Genomic DNA, 11,485 nt, shown 5'->3' on the forward strand with positions numbered 1-11,485 from the left:
AGGAAAAGAGAAACACTGTAATGGAGTCTCCTTTATATGAAAAACATATGCCATATTCTTCATTTCCCTTTTCCTCTCCATCGGAAAAAGCGGTGTTCCTCACTTAGTCTCTATGACTCATGCTTGTGTTCCTTTGCTGCTCCTTTTTCCATTTTGCTCTTTTCTGGAATATGCAGTGGGAAGAGCAGACCCCCATGAAAGGGAACCTGCTTTTGTTAGTAACCCTGGATTTTCCTTTTGACAAGCTCTGGCTGGATGTTTAGGGAAGAAGCTTCTTGAGTCGCCACTTTTCTAGACACCCGAGGGTGAGCATCTGGTGCCATAGGACCATGGAAGGGATCCTGTTATTTGATTGAGCTAGTGTAAATTGTCAGCTTCTCTGAAGGCCTATATGAAGACTCAGCTTTCAAATTCTGATTCCTCCCCTTGTCTCTAGCCTTCCTTTCCCCATTTTCAGCTGCTCCCACGGGTTGCTGGCTTCCTCTAACATCCACATTTGCTCAGAGGCCTCAGCCTGCTCCCAGCACAAATTTGCTATTAACCACCAAAATTTACATTTCCTTCAGCTTTGACACCAAGGTGATTTTGCTTCTACCCCTTAACCTGGTCATTACTTCAAATTATTTTTCTTTCTTTTTCACAAAGTAAAAGATATATTAGAGAAAACAAACCATCATAACAGGAAGTGTAGAACACACAAACCATGACAAAATACACTTGGTCAGAAGTAACAGTGACCTCGATTAATTTTTCATAGAAATGGAACAATTGCTGGGTTAGCATTATGTTTATTGAGATTTGCAAATTGTGTCGTATTAAGTTAGGCGTCATATTCAGTTAAAAACATCTCCTGGCTTGTATGAAAGTCATGGCTACAGGGAGCTTGGACATGGATAATATTGATGTGCTGAGGGAGCGCCTCCCAGGATTTAGTGGAGAGATAGAAATCTGAGGTGGCTGTCATGGATACAAGTCTGGTTTTGAGCCCAAGTACTGCTACCCACAACAAACAATTAAATCTTAAGGATCTCGTTCAAAATTTGGGCTACTAAATCTTTTTTCTGATTATAAAAGTGTTACACACTTACTGCAGACAATTTTGAAAATGCCAAAACATGTATAAAAAATACAAAATTCAGCAGCTATCCCTTCACCCACAAAGATCATATTTGTTTGTGTGCGTGTATATGAGAGAAAGACAGAGAAAATTACTGGATCATAATACCTATAGAACTTTTGTGTCAATTTTCTCTCTGAATTTTACCTGATTCTCCTTTCCCTTCACCCTCCCTTAAAGATTAAACTTGGTCAAAGTCCACTTGACCAACTCCTTCCTTTTCTCTTCAGTTGCCTTAGGCCTTATCTGTTTGACTAAATTAGAGAGGATTTTTTTTTTTTCCAATAAGGAGGCCTGGTGGTGCAATCGTTAAGCACTTGGCTGCTGACTGATAGGTTGTTGATTCAAACTCACCCACCCAGCACCTCTCCATGGTAGAAAGACCTGGTGATCCACTTCCTTAAAGATTAAGGCCAAGAAGACCCTATGGAGCAGTTCTACTCAGTCACAGGGTCTCTGTAGGTTGAAATTAACTCAATGGCACCTAGCATTTTTTTCAATAGAATGTTCATGTTGCCTTGCCTCCCTCTGGTGAGTTTATTAAGGCATTTTTCACAAATGCTGTGGAATTACACTCTGCAATGACCTCTAACATAAAATACATGCAGTTCTTAGGTATAATCGTCCATCTGGGGAATAGGTACCTTGACTTCATGTGACCAGGAATTTGCTACTTGCCTGAAAAACAGAAACTGGAAAATCCCGTAAATATTTTGAAAATAAATAACATACCTCTAAACATTCCATGGGTCAAAAAAAGAAATCAAAGAGAAACTAGATAGTATTTTGAATTAAATTAAAATGAAAACAAAACATATTAAAATGTGTGTGTTGCCAATAAAGCAGTACTTAGGGGGAAATTTATAGCAGTAAACACCCCTGTTAGAAAAGAAGAAAGGTCTCAAATCAATGGCCTTAGCTTCTATCTCAAGAACTGAGAAAAAGAAGAGCAAATTTAATGCAAATAAGTAAAAAAGGGGAAGTAATTAAGGTTAGAGTAGAAATCGATGAAATGGAAAACTGAAAAACAATAAAGAAAGTCAGTGAAACCAAAAGTTGATTCTCTGAGAAAATCAATAAAATTTATAACCAAGCAAATTAGGGACAGAAAAGAGGAGATACGAATGACCAATGTCTGCATTAGAGATGACATCACTATAGATTCTATAAATATTATTAAAAGATAATAATGGAGTATTATGAACAACTTTATGCCGATACATTCAACAACTTAGATGAAATAGACAAATTCTTTGAAGACACAAGCCACCAAACTCACTCGAAAAGAAATAGATAACCTGAATAGCTCTGTATCAATTAAAGACATCGACTTTGTAGTTAGAATGCCTCCAACAAAGAAAACTTCAGGCCCAAATGGCTTCATTGGTGAATTTTATAAAATATTTAAGTTATATAATATCAATTCTAATTAACCCCTTCCAGAAAACTGAAGTGGAGGGAATACTCTCTAACTCACTCAATGATACTAGCATTCCCTTAATACCAAAATCAGACATTACAAGAAAACAATAGACCAATATTCCTCAAGAACATAGATGCAAAAATTCTAAACAAAATTTTAGCAAATTGAACCCAACAATATATTTTAAAAATCATACATTATGACTAAATGGAGTTTATTCCAGAAATGCAAGGTTGCTTTAACATTTGAAAATCAATGTAATTTACTATATTAACAAATTTTAAAAGAGAAACAACATGATCTTCTCAATACATCCAAAAAAAATGTTTGACAAAATCAAACATTTATTCCTGATAAAAACTCTCAGCAAACTCAGATAGAATGGAACTTATTCAACCTGATAAATATATCTACAAAAGTCCTACAACTAGCATCATATTTAAAGGTGAAAGACTGAACAATTTTTCCCTGTGACTGGGACTAATACAAGAATGTCCCCTTGCATGGCTTGTATTCAGCAATGTACTAGAAGATCTAGCTATTGCAATAAGATAAGAAAAAGAAATAAAGGCATTCAGATCGAAAAGGAAGACATTACACTTTCTATATCAGCAGATGACATAATGGTCAAAGTAGAAACTGTTGAAATATACCAAAAAAAAAAAAACTATAAAACTAATAAGTGAGTTTAATATGGTACAAGATCAATATACACACATCAATATATTTATATAAATTAATAATGAACATTTAGAAATTAAAAATTAATATTATCTATAATAGTTATCAAAAATATGAAATACTAATAAACATGACAAAAGATGAGCAAGATCTAATAACTGAAAACTACAAAACATTCCAAAGAGAAATTAAAGAAGACCAAAATAAACTGAGAGATATTTTGTGTCAATAGATTGGAAGACTCAATATTGTTAAAGCACAAATTCTTCTCCATTTTATCTATAGATTCAACACAATTCCATTAAAAAATCACAGAGGGCTTGCCCGGCTACCACTACTGAACTTTCTGAACAGGGACACAATAAAAGGGCCCAGATAGAACAGAAAGAAAATGTAAAACAAAATTCAAATTCCTAAAAAAGGCCAGATCTACTGGACCGATAGAGACTAGAGGAACCCCCAAGATTATTGCCTTAACATACCCTTTGAATTTAGAGCTGAAGCTATTTTTGGAGGTTACCTTTCAGTCAATAGAACGGCTTACAAAATAAATATTGTCCCTGAGTAATATGTTTCCTTAAATAATCAGCTATATGAGACCAAATGGTCAACATGTACCCAAAAACAGAGATGAGAAGGCAAAAGATCTCTTTAAAGTGTTAAAAAGCAAAGACGTCACTTTGAGGGCTTAGGTCCCCAAGCCATGATGTTTTCAATCGTCTCATATGAATGTGAAAGCTGGACAATGAATAAGGAAGACTGAATACAAATTGATGCATTTCAAATATAGTATTGGCAAAGAATATTGAATATACCAGGGACTTCCAGAAAAACAAACAAATCCCTCCTGGAAGAAGTATAGGAGCATGCTCTTTAGAAGCCAGAATGGCAAAACTTCATCTCATATACTTTGGACTTGTTACCAGGAGTGACCACTCCCTGGAGAAAGACATCATGGTTGGTAAAGTAGAGGGTCAGGGAAAAAGAGGAAGACCCTCAAGGAGATGGATTGACACAGTGGCTGCAACAATGAGCTCAAGCACAACAATTGTGAGGATGGCCCAGGACCAGGTAGTGCTTCGTTCTGTTGTACACAGGGTCACTATGAGCTGGAACTGACTCCACAGCACCTAACAACAATGTCCTTTTCTAGTGATTGAACTTTCCTGATGACACGTCCAAAGTAAGCTAGCTGAAGTCTCTCCATCCTCGCTCCGAAGGTATATTGTGGTTATATTTCTTCTAAGACTGATTTGTTCGTTCTTCTGGCAGTCCACGATGTATTCAGTTTTCTTTGCCAACATCACAACTCCAACCCAACAAATTTTGTCCTGTTTTCCTGTTTCATTGTCCTGTTTTCACATGCATATGAGGCAATTGAAAAGACCATGTCAGCTTAAGTCCTTTCTCAGCTGGAACAATTTTAGACTTGGTCAGTAGCAGAAGAAGTGGCTTCTCTTCCTGGTTCTATTGCTTTTCTTCTTGCTCCTGTGGTGTGGCTGCCAGCTACTTACAGCAGAACTAGTGGTGCTCACCCTCCAGAGAGATTTGCCCCAAAGCCACTGGGTGGCTTCCTGCTCACCAGCCCGCCTTGCCGACCACACTCAAGCTCTGGCCCATGACCTCACAGTGAAGTTCTCCACCAGTGGGCCACAGAACCATCTCCTTCAACAAGTTCTGATTCTCACTCAACCTTAGGTGGTGGGAAGGAGTCTTCCAAATATATCCCTCCCTTGGGTACTCTCCCTCATCCTAGAGGAAGTAGCTCCTCTCTGCTACACTTGCAACTCTTCCATTCCTTAGAGTACTCTTTACCCCATTAGTAGTTAACCTCTTCTCCTAGTTAATAATTCCTCATAATCAGTTTTCCTTTTTAAATTATTCTTATGGTTTCAGTCTTATGACAGGACCCTAATGTATAATATACGGTTGTACGACTTGCTTTCTTTTTTACTTGTCGAGAAATAAATGGACATCTTTCCAAGTCTATGCATGCAATTCTAATTCATTTTTTTAATTCGCACATAGTGTATCATAGTATAGATAGTAAAGTTCATTTAGCCCTTCTCCTATTTAAGGAAATACGGGTAGTTTCCAATTTTGGGCTATTATATACTGCACAGTTGTGAATATATATTTTTGTGAACATATGTAACTATTTCTGAAGGATAAATTACTAGGTGAGGAATGAATTGCTCTGCCATTGTCTAATGAATATGAGGAAGTAATACCTCATTGTTTTGTGTAATTATAAAGGAGATTGAACCTTTTTTCATAAATATATTGTCTTTTTTTTCCATTTGTGAAATACTTATTCATATGTGTAACTCATTTTCAGTGGGGCTGTTCATCACTTGCTTTCTGATTTATAGACGTTTTTTGTCAGTTTAGTCCTTTAAAGTATGCTTAGTTTTACAAATCTTAGACATCTTTATCCTTTGTTACTTATGTAGCAAATATTTTCTCCTGCCTCATTGCTTATCTTTGAAGCGTTCTTCGTGTCTTTGATTGTACAAGTTTTGTATTTTTATGTGGTCAACGTTATCAGTCTTTTATGATTTATGGGCTTAACATCTTAGGAAAAGTTTCTCTGTTTCCTATAGTTTCTTTTAATGCCTTTATAGTTTTGTTCTAATGTTCATATCTTTAAACCACTTGGAATTTTTATGTATGCATTCACAGTCTAAGGTAGGGATCTAACTTTATTTTCTTCCAGATGGAGAGCCAGTTTTCCTAACACCATCGTTTTTAAGTTGTTTTAATCCATCCTTTGCTGGTAAGGAGTCTCTGGGTGGTGAAAACATTTAAGTGTTCAGCTAGTAATCAGAGGTTGGCGGTTTGAATTTACCCAGAGGTGCCTTGGACAAAAGGCCTAGTGATCTACTTCCAAAAGATCAGAGCCATCAAAAACCTTACAGAGTGCAGTTCTACTCTGACACTCATGGGCTGCCATGAGTTGGAATTGACTCAATGGCAACTGGTTTCTTGATTATTTTGTTACATCATCTTTGCCAAAATATACCCATGTTCTCTCCCCAGTCAGATTATAATTTCCTAGAGGACGGGGACAAGTTTTGCATCCATATGTTTCCCATCTACCCGGTACGTGGCAGAGCTTCGCACATGCTGGTTGGCTGTATGGCTGATGGCAATACTGACTCAGAACTTGCACATTTTTTAAAGCAGTGAAGCAGCAGGTGTCAGAACTCAGAGCTGAGAATAAATAAGAACTATTCCAGATTTTCATAAATAGATATGTTTATGGTTTGGGTTTAAGTTTTAATTACCAAACAATTTTGGCGCAACACTTTGTGCAAAGCACTGTTATAGGCTGGAGTGTAGAAAACAAAGGAATGATCAGATATTGTTTCTGCCCTTACAAAGCTGCGATGCCTAAATGCCCATTCACAGGGGGCAAGTTAGATCATTTATGACACATACATACAATGGGACACCAGAAATCATAAAAAGAATGGGGGAGGTCCATATGTTCTTATATGGAATGCTGTCCAAGATCTGTTCAACGAGAAAAGCAAGGCGCAGAACAATATTCTAGCATTTCCTGAGATGAGCTTGGGGGGACAGGAGGAGGAGGAAGAGAAGGACATATGTACATACATGCTTATACAAGAATAAAACATCTCTGAAAGGATTCTCAAATGCTGGAAACAGTAATTACCTCTGTGGAAAAAAACTGGAAGTTTAGAAGACAGGAGTCTAAAAAATTTATTTTTCATTGCAGTGTTTATTTATTTTTTTATCACCAGCTAATATTACATTTCTAAATAAATAAAACAGAAATTTTTAAAAGGTGTTTGTGGTGAAATGAGGAGATAGCCACATATACACATGAAGCAAAAGTTTGACAGTAAAAGAGAGAGGAGCAGTGCTAAATTCAGAATTTTTTTTTTTTTTTTTTTATGGCTCAGATATAAAAAGGTGAGGTTTTAAGGGGCCGGGTTTAAGTTTTGCTTCAGGGCATTGGAAACCTCAGGTAAAGCTGCTGCCAGGCAGACAAAGGAGCAAGCCTCTCAGAGAGGCTACTAAACCCTGCTCCATCCCTTCTGGTGAGTTGAGGTGTCTGAGCAAAGGTGGATACAAGAGGTAGGTTGTTGAGATCTGAGAGTCTGCCCAGTGGCCCATGCATTCTCTCTCTTTGCCGCTGAACCCATTTCATTGTCCTTCCCAGAAACTCTCAACTCTACTGAGTAAAAAGAGCAAGAAAAGGGGAGCCTGGATGGGTGGGTTTGTACACACACAGGACTCCAGCCCCAAGGAGTCAGTGCCAGGGTCCTGGGGAGGCTGGATGGGCCTAGGTCTTATACAGACAGCTGCACTTCCAGTTACTGGCAGAATAAATCATTTATCTTGTCGGTATTAGAACTGCCTATTTTAATATCTTACAGGCCTAGGAGAGGCAGACTTGGCTCAGGTTAAAGATATGGTAAGATATCTCCTAGGCCTGTGACTGTTGATAAAGTTGCCTAACTGGCTTGTCCTTGATGTTTCAGGGTGGTAACCCAAGCAGAGAGGCCATAGTTTCCATTTCCAGCACTGGCGCTGCAGTGCAAATTACCTGCATAGACCTGCCTTCTGTCCGCAGAAATATTTCATGAGGACAGTGAGACATAAACAGAAAGGACAGGCCCCTGGACTTGGATTGAGGTCAGCCAAACAGTCAAGCCTGGTCCCTTCCACTTTCTAGGAGTTTGACCTTGGTCGCCACTTAGCTGTTCTGAGCCTTGATTTACTAATCTCTAAAATGGGAACAGTAACACCTGTCACTCTCACCGGGTCATCATTTTTGGCATCAGCAGGTGGCTAGACACAAAGGTTGGAGATGCTCATTTGGCTGCAGTCCCAGACAAAAGCTGACTCAGTTTCCCCTCTCAGAACCCCCACTGGGTGGCCTGAGCTGGAGATTCAAGAAAGCATGAGTGGAGGGGTAAGGACTCTTACTCTGATATCTCCCTAATTCAGAAGCGTAGTAAGGGTAACAAGCACCCGGGGCAATCTCTAAATTGTGCCCCCCTAATTTGAGCACCCAGGTACAATCTCTTAGTTTCACGCCCTCCCCCCGCCCTTTACAGGGTAAATAGAAGTTGATAGCAGCAAAGCTTCAGGAGAAAGGCCTTCTCCCTCTTGTCTGGCTGCTCAGTCACATGCCTTTCATATTTGTAGCACCACTGAACGTCATTCTGCACCTTGTCTGGCACCCTCTTGAACTTGTGCCAGGGGACAAGTGACCCTTCTGTGCCCCCCCCCCACACACACCTCTGAAATCTGAAAAGATCTTGAAGTTTTTGAGGATGTTTTTGAAGGTTTTTCAAATGGTGAAATGAACAGAAATGTAAGATGATCAGATTTAGTACTGACCTTCGAATTGTGCATTCTGGGAATGGAGAAATGTCAGCAGCAATGAAGTGGGTGCAGGGAGGTCAAGGACAAAAAAGGATGAGTCTGCAGCTGGACGTCTTGATGGACACTGATTTCTCAGAACACACTGGCGGTACTCAGAGACACCATAAGCTGAGTTTCCTGCTAGCAAGCTTGTTTCCCGTTCCAGACTGGATATCAGGATGGTTACTTCAAAACAGGAATGGCTCAGAGCAATAAAAAGTGAAGTCAGTGTGCCCCTTGCCCTTGCCTTAGTAAGACTAACTATATCACCACTGCAGGAAAAAAGAAAAAAAAAAACCTGTCGCTATTGAGTTGATTCCGACTCATAGTGACCCTATAGGACAAAGTAGAACTGCCTCACAGGGTTTCCAGGGAGCAGCTGGTGGATTCAAACTGTCAACTTCTTGGTTAGTAGCCATAGCTCTTAACCACTGCACCACCAGGGCTCTGCAGAAATATCCACCACCAACAACACAGACAACTACTGGTTCAAAGGAAGTTACTCTGCCCCAACCTAGAGGACAAGACTGCCTTGCAGACTATCTGGCCAAGTATTCAATTGTGCAAAAAGCTGAAAGATCACCCTGCCTAGTGGCCAATTTACATTAAACAGCATCAACGTGCAAGATTTCAGAGGAGAATATCCATGTATCCAGCTGAAGAAACAAAACATCCCCCAACATTACCCTATTGTTGTTGTTGTTAGGTGTCATCGAGTAGGTTTCAGCCCGTATTGACCCTATGACAAAAGAATGAAATATTGCCTGATCCTGTGCCATCTTCATAATCCTTGCTAAGTTTGAACCCATTGTGGCAGCTACTGTGTCAATCCATCTCATTGAGGGTTGTTATGGGTTGAGTTATGTAGCCCAAAAATGTGTGTCAAATTGGCTAGATCATAATTCCCGTTATTGTGTAATTGTCCACCATTTTGTCATCTGATGTGATTTTCCTATGTGTTGTAAATTCTACCCCTATGATGTTAATGAGGCAGGATTATTGTCATTAGATGGCATCCAGTCAGTTCCAATTCATAGCGACCTCACGTACAACAGAATGAAACACTGCCCAATCCTGGGCCAACTTCACAATCATTATTACGCTTGAGCCTATCGTTGCAGCCACTGTGTCAATCCATCTCGCTGAGGGTCATCCTCTTTTTTGCTGACCCTCTACTCTACTAAGCATGTTGTCATTCTCCAGGGATTGGGCCTTCCTGATAACATGTCCAAAGTACGTGAGATGAAGTCTCACCATCCTCACTTCTAAGGAGCATTCTAGCCGTACTTCTTCCATGACAGATTTGTTTGTTCTTCTGGCAGTCCATGATATATTCAATATTCACCACCAACACCATAATTCAAAGGCATAAACTCTTCTTCAGTCTTCCTTATTCTTTGCCCAGCTTTCAAGTGCATATGAGGTGCCTAAAAATACCATGGCTTGGATCAGGGGCACTTTAGTCCTCAAAGTGACATCTTTGCTTTTTAACACTCTAAAGAGGTCTTTTGAGATAGATTTGCCCAATCATTTAATTCTTGACTGCTGCTTCCATGGGCGTTGATTGTGGATCCCAGTAAAAGGAAATTCTTGACAACTTCAATATTTTCTCCATATATCAACATGTTGCTTACTGGACCAGTTGTGAGAATTTTTTTTTTTCTTTATGTTGTGGTATAATCCATATTGAAGGCTGCAGTCTGTGATCTTCTTCAGTAAGTGGTTCAACTTCTCTTCTCTTTCAGCAAGCAATGTTGTATTACCTACATACCGCAGGTTGTTATCGGGTCTTCAACCCTGATGCTGCATTCTTCTTCACATAGTCCAGCTTCTCAGATTATTTGCTCAGCATACAGTTTGAATAACTTTGGTGAAAGGATATAACCCCAACACACACCTTTCCTGATATTAAACCATGCAGTATCCCCTTGTTCTCTTCGAACCACTGCCTCTTGGTCTAGGTACAACTTGCTCAATGAACACAACTAAGTGTTCTGGAATTCCCATTCTTCGCAATGTTATCCATAATTTATTATGAGCCACACAGTCAAATGCCTTTGCATAGTCAATAAAACACATTTAAATATCTTCCTGGTATTTCCTGCTTTCAGCCAAGAGCCATCTCACATCAGCAATGATATCCCTCATTCCACATCGTCTTCTGACAGGCTTGAATTTCTGGCAGTTCCCTGTTCATGTACTGCTGCAGCCACTATTGAATGATCTTCAGCAAAATTTTACTTTTGTGTGATATTAATGATATTGTTCAATAATTTCTGTATCCTGTTCAATAATCTTTCTTTGGAATAGACAGAAATATGGATCTCTTCCAGTTGGTTGGTGAGGTAGCTATTTTCCAAATTTCTTGGCATAGATGAGTAAGCACTTCCAGCATTGCAACTATTTGTTGAAACATCTCAATTGGTATTCTGTCAATTCCTGGAGCCTTGCTTTTGCCAGTGCTTTCAGTGCAGCTTGAACCTCTTCCTTCAGTACCATTGGTTCTTGATCATATGCTGCCTCCTGAAATGGTTGAACATCAACAAATTCTTTTTGGTATAATGACTCTCTGTATTCCTTTCATCTTCTTTTGATGCTTCCTGCATTGTTCAATATTTTGTGCATAGACTCCTTCAATATTGCAGCTTGAGGCTTGAATCTTTTCTTCAGTTCTTTCAGCTTGAAAAAAGCTGAGCGTGTTCTTCTCTTTTGGTTTCCTAACTCCAGCTCTTTGCACATGTCATTATAATATTTTACTTTGGTTTCTGGAGTTGCCCTTTGAAATCTGTTCAGCTCTTTTACTTCATCATTTCTTCCTTTTGCATTAGCTGCTCTACTTTCAAGAACAACTTTCAGAGTCTCTT

The sequence above is a fragment of the Loxodonta africana genome, chromosome 6 (genome assembly GCF_030014295.1).
Source record: "Loxodonta africana isolate mLoxAfr1 chromosome 6, mLoxAfr1.hap2, whole genome shotgun sequence".
In the NCBI taxonomy this organism is placed as follows: domain Eukaryota; kingdom Metazoa; phylum Chordata; class Mammalia; order Proboscidea; family Elephantidae; genus Loxodonta; species Loxodonta africana.